Source organism: Leptodactylus fuscus, chromosome 1 (assembly GCF_031893055.1).
Source record: "Leptodactylus fuscus isolate aLepFus1 chromosome 1, aLepFus1.hap2, whole genome shotgun sequence".
In the NCBI taxonomy this organism is placed as follows: Eukaryota; Metazoa; Chordata; class Amphibia; order Anura; family Leptodactylidae; genus Leptodactylus; species Leptodactylus fuscus.
The window spans coordinates 119,361,690-119,378,906 of NC_134265.1; positions in this window are offsets into that span (position 1 = coordinate 119,361,690).

Sequence of the window (17,217 nt, forward strand, 5' to 3'; positions counted from 1 at the left end):
AAACTCTGCTGGTTAGAGGCTCAATCCACCCTGATTTTCAAAACAAATGTTGGTGCCAACCTCAACTTACTACAAGGGCCAAATTCACTGCTGGTGACAAGCTCTCCTCACTGCAAGTGCCAAATACACATGTTTCAAGGTGTTTTCCTACTGTCAGAGAGGTGGTATTGAGTGTGTAAAGTGTGTAGTTGTTAGGCTGTGATGTTGGGGTAATAGAGGGTCTTTGGTGTATTAGATGCCCCCAGACATGCTTCCCCTGCTGTCCCAGTGTCATTCCAGAGGTGTTGGCATCATTTCCTGGGTTGTCTTAGTGGACTTGGTGACCCTCCAGACACGGATTTGGGTTTCCCCCCTTAACGAGTATCTGTTCCCCATAGACTATAATGGGGTTCGAAACCCGTTCGAACACACGAACATTGAGCGGCTGTTCGAATCGAATTTCGAACCTCGAACATTTTAGTGTTCGCTCATCTCTATTAGCCTGAAATAGTGTCATATCATGTGGGGAAATGTGGAAGCGGGGACAGAGGAGGATTACATTTTGGGGATTCTAATTATAGTATGGAAGGGTTTACATTAGAAATTGTGATAGGCCTGTCTGAAAAGATGTGTCTTTAGATTGCGTTTGAAACTGTAGAAATTGGGAGTTAATCTGATTGTCTGGGGTAGAGCATTCCAGAGAAGTGGCGCAACTCAGGAGAAGTCTTGTATACGAGCGTGGGAGGTTCTGATAATAGAGGATGTAAGTGTTAGGTCATTGAGTGAACGGAGAGTACGGGTTGGGCGGTCGACAGAGATGAGGGAGGAAATGTATGGAGGTGCGGCATTATGGAGAGCCTTGTGGATGAGGGTGATAACTTTATATTTTATTCTATAATGAATAGGTAGCCAATGTAGCGACTGGCACAGACCCGAGGCATCGCTGTAGCGTCTAGACTGATAGATGAGCCTGGCCGCTGCATTCAGAATAGATTGTAGAGGGGAGAGTTTAGTGAGGGGAGGACCGATTAGTAAGGAGTTATAGTAGTCAAGGCGAGAATGAATCAGAGACAATAAGTGTCTTTAATGTATCTCTGGTAAGGAAAGGGTGTATTCTGGAGATGTTTTTGAGGTGCAGGTGACATGACCGTGCAAGTGATTCAATATGAGGGGTGAAGGAAAGGTCTGAGTCAAACATAACCCCGAGGCAGCGGGCATGCTGCCTAGGAGTTATAGTAAGGCCTGAGACTGCAATGGATATATCAGGGACAGATCTATTAGATGGTGGAAACAGTACTAGTTCAGTCTTAGAGAGATTTAGTTTCAGATAGAGCGAGGACATGATATTAGAAACAGCAGAAAGACAGTTACTGGGTGTAATCAGCATAAAGATGGTACCGCAAGCCAAATCTGGTGACGGTTTGTCCACTGGGGGCTGTGTAGAGAGAAAAGAGCAGGGGGCCTAGGATCGAACCCTGAGGAACCCCAACAGCAAGGGAAAGCGGGGAAGAAACAGAGCATGCAAATGATACACTGAAAGTGCGCTCTGAGAGATAAGAGGAGAACCAGGAGAGCGCAGTCTCATTGAGGCCGACTTAGCGGAGCATAGTAAGGAGAAGTTGATGGTCAACAGTGTCAAAGGCTGCAGAGAGGTCCAGAAGAATAAGAAGAGAGAAGTCATTATTGGTTTTAGCCATTAGGAGATCATTGGAGACTTTTGTGAGGCCAGTTTCAGTAGAGTGCAGAGCGCGGAAACCAGATTGTAAGGGGTCAAGGAGAGAGTTAGCAGAGAGATAGCGGATTAAACGAGAATAGACCAGGCGTTCCAAGAGTTTAGAGATGAAGGGGAGGTTAGAGATGGGTCGATAGTTAGCAGCACAGGATGGGTTCAGGGAGGGTTTTTTTCAATAGTGGGGTTATAACAGCATGCTTGAAGGATGATGGGAAGATTCCAGAAGAGAGCGAGAGGTTAAATATTTTAGTAAGGTAAGTCGTGACAGCAGGCGACAGAGATTGAAGAAGGTGTGAGGGGAAGGGGTCACTACTGCAGGTTGTAGGGCGAGATGAAGAAAGTAGCTGGGAGACGTCCTCTTCTGTAACAGGTTCAAAGATGAGAATGGACAGTCTGAAAACTTATGGCGGGAGCTGAAGCTCCGAGTTGCGAAGTGACAGCCTCAAAATTTTAATGATGAGCTGCAAAGAGGAGTGGACCAGAATTCTTCCTGACGTATGCAAACTTCATCATAAACTACAAAAAACGTCTGCTGTGCTTGTCAATGAGGGTTTTGCCACCAAGTATTAAGATGGATCAAATACTTATTTCTCTATGTGTGTGTATGCGTATTATCATCGTGCCAGAAAAACAACTCCAACCCATTGGGGCATGGACTTCACAATACCTTTTCCAGTGTGGCAAATTATATTACCTGAAATGAGAATCACTGACATAATATAATGTCATTGCTACTAAAGGGATGGAGTTGGTTTGTAACAGTGTCCAGATCATCACCTCTTCCAATGGCTTTCATTTTTTGTTTAGTTCATTCTGTTACTAACGCCATTTCCCAGGAAATTGATGGACATGCACCCAGGCATCTACATGATGCTAAAGAAAACATGATTCGCCTGCCCAGGCCACCTTCCTCCAGTGCTCCATTGTTCAGTTATAATACTGATGTGCCCATTCTAGGTGCGTTTAGTAGTGGCCAGGAGTCATCATGATCATTTTGACTGGTTTGCGGCTGTGAGGACCATGAGTATGAGTGAAAATACTGTTATTATCATTTTTGAGGAATAATTTTTAGCCACTGTCAAGTATTTTTAGCCAAGAAGGTGTACAAAGTTAGCAGTAATGGAAATAGTTGATATATGGGCATAATAATGCTAAGATTTCACTATCAAAAGATGACCTTTCACTACCTCCACCAATTTAAGCTCTTAGCACCATTAATAGCCACTGCTCCACTGACTCCAGCAAGCAGTTGGAATTTTTTCTCTAGCTTCCATTGTTCTTGAGCAACAGATGTAGGTAACCTAAGTGCTTGATGTGCAATTTAGACTGTGTAATATCGAAGGGCAGTGTCATAGCTCAGAATCACTCACTTTTGCCTAGTCCTGTCTGACACCGCCCTTCTGACAGTACAGAATCTAAATAGCATATGAAAAACTAAAATTAGCAGCATTGATTGCTCGGGAGCAGTGGAGGCTAGAGAAAAAAATCCAACTATGCCAGAGTCAGTGAAGCAGCACCTATTGATTGATATAACGATCTGGACTTGTTGGAGGTGTAAAAGGTTCTCTTTAATCGGAAAATCATTACGCTAACTGTCTTCCATGAAAACATAGACATGTAAAAATGACATGTCCCTTATATTCTTTGGGATGACACTATCACAGCGATTCTAAATTTAGATAGGTTTTTATTATGTGTTAATCCTTTTACAAAAGGTCCAAAACTTTGCAAAATGTTATTATTTTAATTGTCATATTCTGAGACCTGTAACATTTTTATGTCTCCATGTAAAAAATGTTTTAACCCCTTCCTGCCGTGGACATTTTTTGATTTTCGTTTTTGACTCCCTCCCTTCCAAACCCCATAACTTTTTTTATTTTTCTGCTCTGAGCCATATATGGTCTTAATGTATGTGGGACAGATCTTTCTTCATGATGCCACCATTAATTATTCTGTATAATGTGCTGGGAAGCTGGAAAAAAATTCAGAATGGGGTGGATTTGAAGAAAAAGTGCATTTGTGTGACTTTCTTACAGGCTTCGTTTTTACAGCGTTCACTGTGCAGCCAAAATGACATGTCACCTGTATTCTATGTTTCGGTACAATTCAGAGGATACCAAATTTAATATGGTTTTATTTACATTTTAACCCCTTAACAAAAATTGAAAACTGTGCCAAAATAATTTTTTTCTAAAACTCGCCATATTCTGCCACCCGTAACTTTTTTATACTTCCGTGTACAGGGTTGCATAGGGTGCCAGGTGTACTTTTCAGTTATACCATTTTGGGGAATTGCTTTTGCTTTGATCGCTTTTTATTAAAATTTTTAGCAGATGCAAAACAGTGAAAAAGCAAACGTTTGGCACTTTTAATCCCCCCCCCCCCCCGCTAAAGTACTTACTGTAGAGGAAAAATATTTTTATAGGTTTGTAGAGTTGGCGTTTTCAGACATAAGGATACCTATTGTGTATGCATGTCACAGTATTTAAATACTTTTATATGTGTTCTAGGGAAACTGGGGGAGTGATTTGAACTTTTATTATTTTTTCTATACTTTTTTCTTCTTTTAAACATTTTTTTAAACCCCAGGGGGTCTGATCACTAATGCATTGCATTAAACCAATTCTTCTATTGCTGGCTACATGGAGTAGACTGCAATAGAATCCATTGAATGACTGGCCGGTGAGCCTTCACAAAGCTAGGAAAATGGCGCCTCGGTCAGCTTTGACCAAGGCGCCAGAGGGGTTAATGCCCATGATTGGTGTGGGTGCTGACTGTGGGCATTAGCATTGGGTATAAAACAGTAGACACCCGGCGGCTATGGTGGCCGCGATGTTTAAACACCCAGTACATTGTTGGGAAGCGGTTAAGGGATGTCTGATATTTTGATTACTTTTTATTTAATTTGATTAGGGAGTCAAACTGGCGATTTGGCTAATTTGATCTTCTTTTTTTTTTTTTTTTTTTTTTTTTTTTAACCGCCACAGTGTTCTCCATATGAGATAAATATTTCTATATTTTTACAGTTTAGGCATTTTCTGACATGGTAATGCTAGGTTCACACCAGCGTTCGGCTCTCCATATTAGGTTTCCATCTTCTGCCGGCAGAAGACGGAAACCTGTCATGCCGAGTCCGACCGCGAACGCCGGTGAGCGTTTTATCCTCTGCGTGGCGAAACCATTTTTTTAAAACTGGACACAGAGTACTGCATGTCCGACTCTGTGTCCGGTTTAAAAAAACGGTTTCACCGCGGAGAGCATAAAACGCTCACGGGTGCTCAAGGACGGACACTTTTCAAACCCATTGTGCAGGAAACGGAAACCTGCATAACGAAGTCCCAGGCGCAGATGTGAACGAATCCTAATACTTAGTCGTTCATTTTTATGTGTTTCACGGAAAGGGAAGGTGAATTGAATTATTATATTTTTCTTTTTTAAAATATTTTCAGACTTTTTGTTTTTTAATTATTTTTACATTTTTTTTTTCTCTTTCTTTATACCCCACAGACTGTTATACATACAGTTATGTTGGTTCACACATCAGTATGCCATCCGTCCGTTTGAATTCAGTTTGAGACTAAAAACAGACTGATACACATATTGATTGTATACTGACACCTTTTTATGTTGATAGCAAACGCTGTCGTGCCCTAGAGGACAGATAAGGGGATTAAAAGTCGAAAATTGTAAACAGAGTAGAGATAAGGACATTTATTTAATTCCTTGAGGGGTATAGTTACCAAAATGGGGTTATTTTTAGGGGAATTTATTTTGTAGTAGTACCTTAGGCAGACTGGAAAATCTATTCCAACAAAATCTGGCCTCCAAACGCCAAATAACTTTTTCTCTTCCAAGCCCCATGTGCCTATTCAGCAGTTTAATACCACAAATAGAGTGGTTCTTTATTCAGGGGCTGATTTACTACAGTCCTAAACTGAATCAGACATATCAAATCTGGAATATTGTTATACTGTCTATTTTACCGATTTATCTGGCTATTTTAAGCAGAAAGGGGCGCTGGAGCGACATTACACCAATGTGGTATGGGACCCCCCCCCCCAGCCCTCCACAGGGCTGAAGTGGAAGTGAAGGCAGCTGTGGCCAGGAGTGGGAGCAGTAATCAAGGCCATAGGCCCATGTCAAGAGTATTTCATGGGTATACTTAACAAGATTCCTGCTATGTATCTGTGGGGAGCACACAGTTTCTGCATTAAGCACTTCCATTAATAGAGATGAAATTGTTCATTGCAGGACCCTGGAGTAGATGTACCATAAGAAGCTCACTTCCGTTAACGTTTTCTGGCACTGCAATAATGGTCCTGGATCCTATCTTCATCTCTGGTGGGACTGTCCATTGATCACTCTTCTGGTCCCATGTTGTGGATCCAATCAGACAGACCTCCTCAATCAGACTTTGTGTTGATGCCCAGTATGATCTTCCTGGCAAGGCCATCCCAACATTATAGCCCATTGAGAGATCCATTCATTATGCATATGCTTGAGGCTGCAACGTCTGTCATACCTCTACATTGGCTCCAGACCTCTCCACCTTCAAACCAAGAATGGCAAGCTAAGGTACACCAAATCACATGCTTTGAAGAGTTATTGAGTTGGACTAGGAGAACTCACCAGAAATTCCTGACAACCTGGTCACGGTGGATGCAACTCACTTCGGCCTAATGGAAGGAAAAGGCCAGACAGTGACCTTCTTCCTCTATCTCTCCCCTCTCTAACCCCCCTTCCTTCCTCTTCCTCTCTCTTCCCCTCGTTGATCCCTTCCCTTGCCTCTCACTTCCTTTCCTTATCTCTTCCCTCTCCCCTCCCTTTGTTGGTTGTTGGTACTGCATGTTGTCTGTGCTTGTCTGTGGACATCTCTCTCAAGGATGGGTGAAATACTGTGATAATCACATTTGGTCCTAGTCTTCTACCTTTGTTACATATATTACTCTTATGTATGTTTCTAGGCATTCTCTTCATTGGCTATTGTACAATGTCTTTTTTTTGTTCTACTTTATTATTGTATATATTTGTTTTATAAATTTTGAAAACAATAAAAACCTCTTGTATTTAAAAAAAAATATATATATATATATATATAAAAAAAAATGTTCATTGCACTGTTCCTTCACACGGAGTAAACGCGCGTGTATTTTTGCAAAATACACGTGTAAAAATAAGACTTCCATTGACTTAAATGATATTTTTTACACGTGTAAAAATACGCCTGTAAAATGTCATTGAAGTCAATGGGAGTCTTATTTTTACATGTGTATTTTGCAAAAATACACGCGTGTTTACTCCGTGTGAAGGCTCCCTTTACATTATCAGGCTCTGTTCACAAAGTGGAATCTGATGCCGAATCTGTGCTGGATTTCGCCCCCAAATCGCGACATATTATTCCTTCATCCTACCTGCCATTGAAAAGAATTGGAGCAGGACGCTGGGAAAAAATGTCCTGCTCAATCTTTCCATGGATTCTTATTTGGATGCTGCGGCTTGAGACTCCCCACTGGTTGAACTCATTCATTTGGACCTAATCAGTGGTGGAAAGCCGCAATGTAAGGGCCTGTTCACACGGAGATTACGGGCGTGCAATCTGGCACGTATACACGTGTCAGAGTTTGTGCGCTGAAATCAGATTCCATTCATTTCAATGTCGGGTTACGGGCGTATAACGCAAAATTACGCCAGTGCTTTTAACACCATACAGCCAGGGCTATTGAGGGAGAAGCTGGACCTTGGCGGTGTGGACCATCCCCTGTCCAACTGGATCCTAGACTACCTGACAAACCAACCTCCGTATTTGAGAGCCCGGGATTGGTGTCAGACGCTGTGGGACTTTCTGTCAAAAGCACTGTGGGTAGTACTATCTAATATCTAATGAGGAAGATCAATGTAGCAGTCATCAATGATTGCAGTATTAAAAAAGTCACTAAGTCTGCTGGGCCTAGGAAGTGGTCTCAACTTGACACATTGTTTTGTACTATGGCGTCTATCGACCCTTGAACCTCGCTGGAAACTTTCTAGACAGTGGGATAACCTGGCATGAAATGTACCACAAATTTATGGCAGTTCCTGACTGCCATAGATTTGAGATCAGATGCATCTACATGTGCAAGAATTGCTAGAGCCGGGAGACTGTCAGGAACTACTGGTGTAAGAATTTCCAGTCTTAATAAATTCCACCCAAAATTCCTTTGGCTGGCTTTCAAATGGTTTTTTTTTTTTTTTTTTTTGGCACTGAACTTTTAGACACTGAATATACAGAGAGGCATAATTTTCTTATTTTGCAATGGTGGTAGGTGAAATAATATATTTGTTTTTGAAGCAATGACATTGGAATCCCATTTAGTGGAACTTTTAGGCACTTTTATTTTTAACTAGCTTTTACCCGCGACTTCGTCTGCGGTGATTTGAGAATTGGGCGGACACAGATGTGTGAAAAAGTAAAAGTGCTTTAAAAAGTTTGGTGGGATAGCAAATGTGATGTGTTATTGTGTATGTAGTAATACAGACAATGTGATGTTATATTGTGTATGTAGTAATATAGACAATGTGATGTGTTATATTGTGTATGTAGTAACAGACAATGTGATGTGTTATATTGTGTATGTAGTAACAGACAATGTGATGTGTTATATTGTGTATGTAGTAATACAGACAATGTGATGTTATATTGTGTATGTAGTAATATAGACAATGTGATGTGTTATATTGTGTATGTAGTAATACAGACAATGTGATGTGTTATATTGTGTATGTAGTAACACAGACAATGTGATCTGTTATATAGTGAGGGCTACTCCTGAGGTCACAGTAAAGAGTGTGCAGGCAGGTTGAGGCAGGAAATGCCAGGCAGTGTGTGTGAGTCTATAGCTGGGGCTAGGAGTCCTGCTTTTGTGAGTCTCCTGCTAGGAAGCCATGTTGTTTAGTGGCACCAAAAGTAGCCTATGACTCAATCCTAAGGGAAAACTATGTTTGTGGAAAATTGCACGCAAATCCGTCCAGGCGTTTTAGCGTGATTGAGGAACAAACATCCAAACTCGCAAACATCCAAACACACAAACTTTCTAATATTAGTAGGATATGTGTCCCATCACTAAGTCAAATCCACATCTTATTGTCTTATAATCACTCATGGGAAGATAAAGGTACTTAAAGAGGATCTTTCATGGTTTGGGGCACAGGCAGTTATATATACTGCTGGAAAGCCGACAGTGCCCTGAATTCAGCGCACTGTCAGCTTTCGCAATCTGTGCCCCGGGTGAAGAGCCATCAGTCCCGGTACTGTAGCTTTTCACAGTTAGAAGGGCGTTCCTGACAGTCTGTCAGGAACATCCTTCTCCACAGCAGCGCCAATAGCGCTGTACTGTGAGAGCGGGGAGGAACGCCTCCTCCCTCTGCTCACAGTGCTCGTCCATATACGAGTATTATCAGGAGATGGGTGAGCAACTGGGCATAATAGAGGTTGCAGGGTCCACTGTGGCCTCTGTAACCTTTATGATGCCCCACAGCAACAACCCCGCAACCTCTATTATGCTCCACAGTCTATTGTGCCACTGTGTGGCATAATATAGGCTGCAGGGGCCGCTGTGGAGAAGTGAGGAGTCAAAGATGTCTGTGTTTATAACTTTAGAGTCAAGTCACAGCTGGAAGAAGTGGTCATGGCGGTCCAAAGGGAAGAGACGGGAAATGTGGAGAGACATCCTCTTGTAAGTATTACTGTACAAGATATTACTGCATTGTATTCCCCTATCCCCCTCCCCCCCCTGCTGCCTGAGGCGGACGATCAAAACATGAACTTCGCCTTTGATTGTCCGCTTCAAGCAGCAGAGAGGCTAGATTCTCCGCTGGGTAGGGGGTCTGAGAGAGGGAGTAGGAGGCAGTGAGATGGGGCTCTGAGGCTAAAACAGCAGGAAGCTACACATGTAGTGTTCTGTCCCCACATGAGGCGAATGAAGATGTGGCAGGTGGATGGAGGCTGGGAGAGGTCCTACCTTCGTTTCCTCAATGCAGGGCAGACAGGACCATGTTGCTCAGCGTCCGGAGAGATGATGCACATCAGGAATGGTGAAGTTCAGGCTTGTTTATTTGGAAGACTGGACATACAGAATGTGATGGTAATGCAGCACTTCTCCAGAAATACAGGCAACTACTTATAATTGTGGTAGTAAGTGTGCGTGTGTGAGTAAGTGGTCGAAAACTGATGCCTTCTGCTGCTCAGTCCAAGGGTGTCTCTCCCAGAGAAAATGGAGACTAGTGATGTGAAAACAGGAAACAGTTACCCTTGAACCAGGAAGTGAAGGCATGTACAGAATTAATTAACTACAGGCTGTCTTACAGAAAAGGGACAGCAGGTGGCAGCAAGGTTTACAAAGAATACAATCTATGTGTGAACGGTATGATTACACCTAGATGAAACAGCACACTCCCCGTCTGAAATTCCGTAAGGGATTTCACTATATATATTTTTTAAAGTCCAATAACCTAGAAAACAAACACAAATATGCATGCAATATAATAATAACTTCAAACGAGGTAAATGACAGGCAGTTCCTGAGATAATCCAAAGATACCCATCTTCGGATCGGAGAAGCCGCACTAGGCCAAACTATCTCCGACCCAGTTGTAATCCAATGAACGAAGTACTAGGGTAGTGTTCTGTTCATGGTTCATCCTACCGGAATGTCCTCAACTGGTAGAGAGTGGTTTATGGCAAACGTGCCAACCGTGACAGTCTTTGTCTCCATGTAAGTTGTTGTAAGATCTCGCAATGTGGACTAACCTTGCTATAGACTTGGCAAGTTTCATCCAATTGGAGAAGCGTTCAAAGCTCTGGCAACCGAGGCTGGAGGTTGTTTTAGTGTTCGTTGTCAAAGCACTAACCTCGGAGCGGACTTCTGGGTCACCATCCGGGTCCTGAATGCTGAAGACTTCCTGGACACATTCACTTCCCTTCTGTTCCAACAGAAACTTAGGACCTGAAAGCCAAGAAGAGTTAGCGAAGGAACTTATAGACATACGTCTAGTGGCATGGTCAGCTGGATTAAGTTCGGATGGGATATAGTGCCATTGTTCGGGCTTGGAAGATCTCCTTATTCTCTCGATGCGGTTACTGACATACACATAGAAGCGCCTTGTTTGGTTGTAGATGTAACCTAAGACAATCTTACTGTCACTGTAGTATTGTACGTTATCTATGTTGACGTCCAGTTCGTGCTGTATAAAGTCTGCGAGTTCTACTGCAATCACGGTCCCACAGAGCTCAAGCCTGGGAATAGTGTCTTCAGACTTGGGAGCTAACTTAGCTTTGCCGAAAACGAACCCAACGTGATCTTGGTTGTCGGGTCCCGTTACCTTGAGATAGGCAACTGCTGCAATGGCCTCCATGGATGCATCCGAGAACACATGGAGTTCCCTTCTAGTGCTAGCAGCGAGTGAGGTTCTGGCGTAACATCTTGGTATATGGATTTCATCCAAGGCACACAAAGATTGTTTCCAGGTTTCCCATTTTGATTCCTTATCAGGGGGAAGTGGGGCATCCCAGTCTTTGACTGTTTCGGAAAGTTGTCGCAGAAGAGATTTACCTTATATGGTTATTGGTGCTACGAATCCCAGTGGGTTGTATAAGCTATTCACCACTGACAGGACGCCACGTTTAGTGAATGGTTTATCTGCGCAGTTGATTTGGAAACTGAAGGTGTCAGCTGACAGGTTCCACCTCAAGCCTAGGCTTCTCTGCACAGGTGGACAATCTGATCCCAGGTCTATGTCCTTGAATACTGGAGCGTAGTCACTCGACTCAAAGGCTCTCATGACAGCCGGACTGTTTGAAGCAATTTTGTGCAGTCTAAGATTAGCTCGGTACAGCATACCTTGGGTCCTCTTGAGTAGGTCGATCGCCGCTTCTTCTGTGGGTAGAGATTTTAGTCCATCATCTACATAGAAGTCTTTCTCTACAAAGTCTCTGGCGTCTATTCCATATTCGGACTCTCCTTCTTGTGCGGTTCTCCGCAGACCATAGGTTGCCACTGCGGGGGAAGGGCTGTTCCCGAATACGTGTACCCTCATGCGATACTCCACCATCTCTTTGTTGGGGTCATTGTCCTTGTACCACAGGAACCTGAGGAAATTCCTATGGTCCTCTCTGACTATGAAACAGTGAAACATCTGTTCAATGTCAGCGGTGATGCCAATTGGCTCTTTCCGGAACCTCATCAACACTCCTACTAGGTTATTTGTTAGATTAGGACCTGTGAGGAGGACATCGTTGAGAGATACGCCTTGATGTTTGGCACTTGAATCAAAGACAACTCTAATTTGCTTAGGTTTCCGTGGGTGATACACTCCGAATGAGGGTAGGTACCAGCACTCCTCATTTTTCTTTGAGAGGCGCTGGCTCCGCATGGTTATTCCGGAATATTTTGCTCATAAAGGTGATAATGTGTTCTTTCATCTCCGGTTTGTTGCTAAGTGTACGCTGGAGGGAGTTGAATCTGGACAAGGCTTGTTCACGATTGTTCGGGAGTCTTACCCTGGTGGCTCGGAAGGGTAAGGGAAAAACCCAGTGATTAGTCTTGTCTTTAAGGAACTCATTGTCCATTATCCTGACAAATTCCTTGTCTTCCATTGATGGGGCTACCTTGTTATCCTTAGTTGTATGAAACACCGATTTTCCCAAGTCGTCTGCATAGGGAGAAGGAATGGCATCAGGTAGTTGTACGGGATCCGGAGGCTTCTCTTTCACATCATAGTGACGAGGGCATGGTTTGCAGAAAGTAGTTCGTCCGTCCCGGCGTACATAGGTCTTAAAGGAATCAACACTTGTTCGGTCCAAGCACACATTTCCTATGATTACCCACCCTAAGTCGAGTCTCTGTGCGTAGGGGGCGTAGTCAGGACCATTGCACTGTTGGCGGACCTTATGTATCCTTAAGTTGTCTCTGCCAAGCAGAAGTAGGATTTCAGCATCTGTATCCATAGGTGGGATAACGTTGACTAGGTGCCTTAGGTGTGGTTGATGTAACGCAGCTTCTGGGGTAGGAATCTCATCCCTTTGGTTTGGTATTTGATCGCATTCAATTAGCGTAGGTAGGGGTATTTCTACGCCTCCATTGATGGGAGAAGCGATGAAACCTTGTGCCCTCCTGCCACTAGTTTCTATGCGGCCTGAGCAAGTGTTCAGAGTATAGGGCATCGCTGGTCCTTTGATTCCAAAGGCTTCAAAGAACTTGGGTCCAGCTAGGGATCGATTGCTCTGATCGTCAATGATGGCATACATTTTTACTGCGTTCTCTGGTTGCCCTTCTGGATAAACTCTGATTAGGCATATCCTAGCACAACATTTATCACTTTGGCTCTCTCCATACTTCTGAGCATGAGCAGGAGACCGCTGTGGTAGACTTGGTGTTAGCCTGTGGCTCCCCGCCATGGCTTGTAGCCGGACTAGAGGTAACTGCGACTGCTGGATCGCTGGTGGCTGAGGTTGGATGCAAAGCTGATGGGTGTTTGTCACTATGACACTCTTCACACTTAATGGCAGATTTGCAGTCCTTGGCCATGTGTTCTAAAGAGGCACAGCACTTGAAACACACCCCAAGTTCACTGAGTATTTTCTTGCGCTCCAGCATAGTTTTGGACCTGAAGCCTCTACATTTGTTCAACGAGTGTGGTTTTTTGTGAATGGGACACTCACGATTGAAAGATTTATCTCTTGAGGAAACAGTGTTCTGTTTATCAGTGGGTACCGCAGGTAGTGGCAGGTTAGTCTTTCTGACACTTACACTGCTCTTCAAATCCTTGCGTTTATGTGTGATGCTTTCATACCTTAATGAGGATGTTGCTGGAGCTGCGGTGTTAGACTCCAGGAAGTCTAGGCTAGGGTAATTCCTCATTTGGGCCTGTTCATCAATGAACTTGCAGAATTGAATGAATGGAGGAAAGGTGACATCATGTGACCGTTTGTACCTGGAGACGCATACCGCCCACTTCTCTTGCAGACTATGTGGCAGCTTTGAGACGATTGGGTTCACCCCATGGGCGGTGTCTAGGTAGCACAATCCAGACAGACGAGGATCCTTTTTTGCAAGTTCCAGCTCCATAAGCAGATCACTCAAGTCCAGAAGCTTGTGGGCTTCCTTAAGGTTGATCCTTGGAACATTTTGCAGTCTCTTGAATAGGGACCTTTCTATGGCTTCAGCGCTGCCATAGGTTCTTTCAAGTCTTAGCCAGGCAGCAGCGAGACCTGATTCCGCTTGCCCCACGTAGACGGTCCGAAGGCTTTTGATACGGTTTGAGGAGTCAGGACCCAACCATTTGACCATAAGGTCGAGCTCCTGTTCTGCAGATAGGTTGAGGTCAGCAATGGCGGCCTTGAAAGTAGCCTTCCAGGCTCTGTAGTTCTCTGCACAATCATCAAACTTTGAGAGGCTGGTACTGATCAGCTCTCTGCTCACCATAAACCTGGCAAATTCAGACATATCTGATCCTTCACTCCTTGTTGCCGCGTTAGCTTGTGGTGCTCCTTGGGCGTATAAGCTGTTTGGCGTGACAGGGTGAATTGCTCCCGGGTAGAATGATGTCGCTGCAGGGTTGAGCTGTGGTTTAACCTCTGGAGATTTCGATGACTGCGGCTTGAACTGTGGAGATGGGCTGGAATGCGTCTTGTGGTCGTCTTGTGGTGATTGCTGCTCCTGAGGGGACACATTATGGCATTGGTCTTGGGTCTCCGCAGATGCTGTGGGTAACACTGGCACCGTAGGTTGGGCTGACTTGGATGTTTCCACATTGTCGGGTAGAATGTCACTGGAGAAGGCATGTGCTGCAGATATCTGTCTCTGTACATAGACGCTGGTACGAACAGCTGGATCATCTTCTTCCAGTGGTGGTAGGCAAATTGGGTCAAGGTTTTGCTTTAAAGCTTGCTCGAGTATTGTTACTTCAGCTAATGCGATTTTTTTCCTCCATTTCTGTTTGAAGGATCTTTGCTTTGGCTTCTGCCTCTGCCTTCTTGGCTTCTGCCTCTGCCTTCTTGGCTTCTGCCTCTGCCTTCTTGGCTTCTGCCTCTGCCTTCTTGGCTTCTGCCTCTTCCACTGCTTTCTTGGCTTCTGCCTCTGCCTTCTTGGCTTCTGCCTCTGCTTCTGCTTTCTTTTCTGCATAGGAACATCTTAGTTTGGATCGCTCTGCGTTTAAACGGGCCTCTAGAATTCTGTCGCTGAGGGCAGAAGTTCTTGAGCAGGATGATCTGTATGATCGAGAAGAGTGCTTGGATGAGCCTGACCTGTTAGATCTGGCTTCTTGCAGATAAGCGATACGGAGCTCTGCTTTATCTTTGGTGTCTTGCACAGCAGCATCCCTTTCTCTGTTTGTGGAATCTGCTTTGCTTAGCTCTGATAAGGCTTCATCAATATTAGTCTTTTAGGAAGGCAGCGTACCTTGTGGATAACCTCTTGTACCTTCCATGGGTCGCATCTAGCCGTTTTATAGTGTCCTGTAGACTAGCTGCATCATTTTTGTGGCGTTGGATGCTTGACATGAGGGACGTGACTCTTTCCCATAGGTCATGCAGGTTGTCATTGAACTCATCCTTCATGTAACGGTAGTTCTCAAGGACCTTTACAGTTGGCTTAAGAGAGCGTACAGGTCGTGAGTCTTGGCCTGCTTCTGGTGCTGACTCTACTTCCCGTTCTTCATGGTAAGTAGTATCAGGCTGTATTTGATCTGTTTCAACACTGGGGAACAATGCAGAGTCCTTTTTGGCCATTTTGGTTTAAGGTGCGCTGTCTCTTTAAGAAACTGGACTTTTGAATTGGGGCCTGGAAACCGCAGTGCAGCTTAGTTAAGGTGTTCTGACAAGATTCCCAAGCTGTTTTGGAGAATCGTGGGGTTTTGGAGTCCAACAATCTGCATCAATGTTGTATAACATACAGATAGTCTCTATACACAATGCAGACTAGGGTGGCACTGCAGACAGTTTCTTAGCAGAGCAGAGTTGTGGTATATGGGCAGGCAGAGGGGTTACTACAGGTTGGGGCCGGGCTTCAAGGCAGTTTTCGACTGTTCTGTCCCCACATGAGGCGAATGAAGATGTGGCAGGTGGATGGGGGCTGGGAGAGGTCCTACCTTCGTTTCCTCAAGCAGGGCAGACAGGACCATGTTGCTCAGCGTCCGGAGAGATGATGCACATCAGGAATGGTGAAGTTCAGGCTTGTTTATTTGGAAGACTGGACATACAGCATGTGATGGTAATGCAGCACTTCTCCAGGAATACAGGCAACTACTTATAATTGTGGTAGTAAGTATGCGTGTGTGAGTAAGTGGTCGAAAACTGATGCCTTCTGCTGCTCAGTCCAAGGGTGTCTCTCCCAGAGAAAATGGAGACTAGTGATAAGTGAAAACAGGAAACAGTTACCCTTGAACCAGGAAGTGAAGGCATGTACAGAATTAATTAACTACAGGCTGTCTTACAGAAAAGGGACAGCAGGTGGCAGCAAGGTTTACAAAGAATACAATCTATGTGTGAACGGTATGATTACACCTAGATGAAACAGCACATGTAGCAACAAATGCAGAAGATGCCAGGAGCTCCCAGTGAAAGACAGAAAACACTCAATATACTGCTAAAGGTATTTGGGTGCACTTATTAACTCATTAATAGCACTAAAATACCTTTTTAAAAAATGTTTTCCTTGCCTGGAAAACCCCTTTAACCCTTTTCTTGCCGAGGATGTAGCTCTACGTCCTCCCAGGGTGGTGCTTCTGTAGCGGAGGACGTAGCTAATATGTCCTTTCCTACTAATGCCGATATCTCAGGAGTGCATGCATATATCTTGATGATTTAAGATTCATTTTGACCCTTTCCCTTGATCCACCGCATGTCAGGTGTTTAACTATGGCGGCAGATTTTTGTTCCTTCCAGCTCTGGAGATTTTCTGAAGACACATGCATGCGGGTGTAGGCCATAGTGATGTGAATGAACTCTGGACATGTTGAACTCTTATTTTTAGGAGGTTTGGTGCATTTAATTTTTTTTTGTTTGGTTTCCGCTTTTAGCAACTAATATACATTTATTTGCATTTTTTCATAAAACATTCACTTTAAATCAAAATTGCATGAAGGTGCCTGTTCGTATACAGTACCAAGTGGCATTCTGACAATACTTCAGGTGTCTACTTTAAGAAAATATATAAGTATGGTGGGTTGGATGCTTTTTTAATGTTGCAATTTAGGTTTGATTTGTCCATCTCGAAACTGTGAAAATTACTCTGGCTACTGGAGGTGCAAAATTTCCAGAGACCCTTGGCAGTGAAAGGGATAAGTGAGAAGAAAAGAAAAGTGTATACAATTATGGTGATACCATGTCAATGGATTGCGTTTGTCATATATGCATATTGTAAAATACTGGGAATTATATTTGAAGATTGCATTACTTTGGCTACAAATTTAAGTAGTTTTAAAACAACAGCACCATCTTGTGGCTACCAATATGAATTGCGTAGCTACCATTA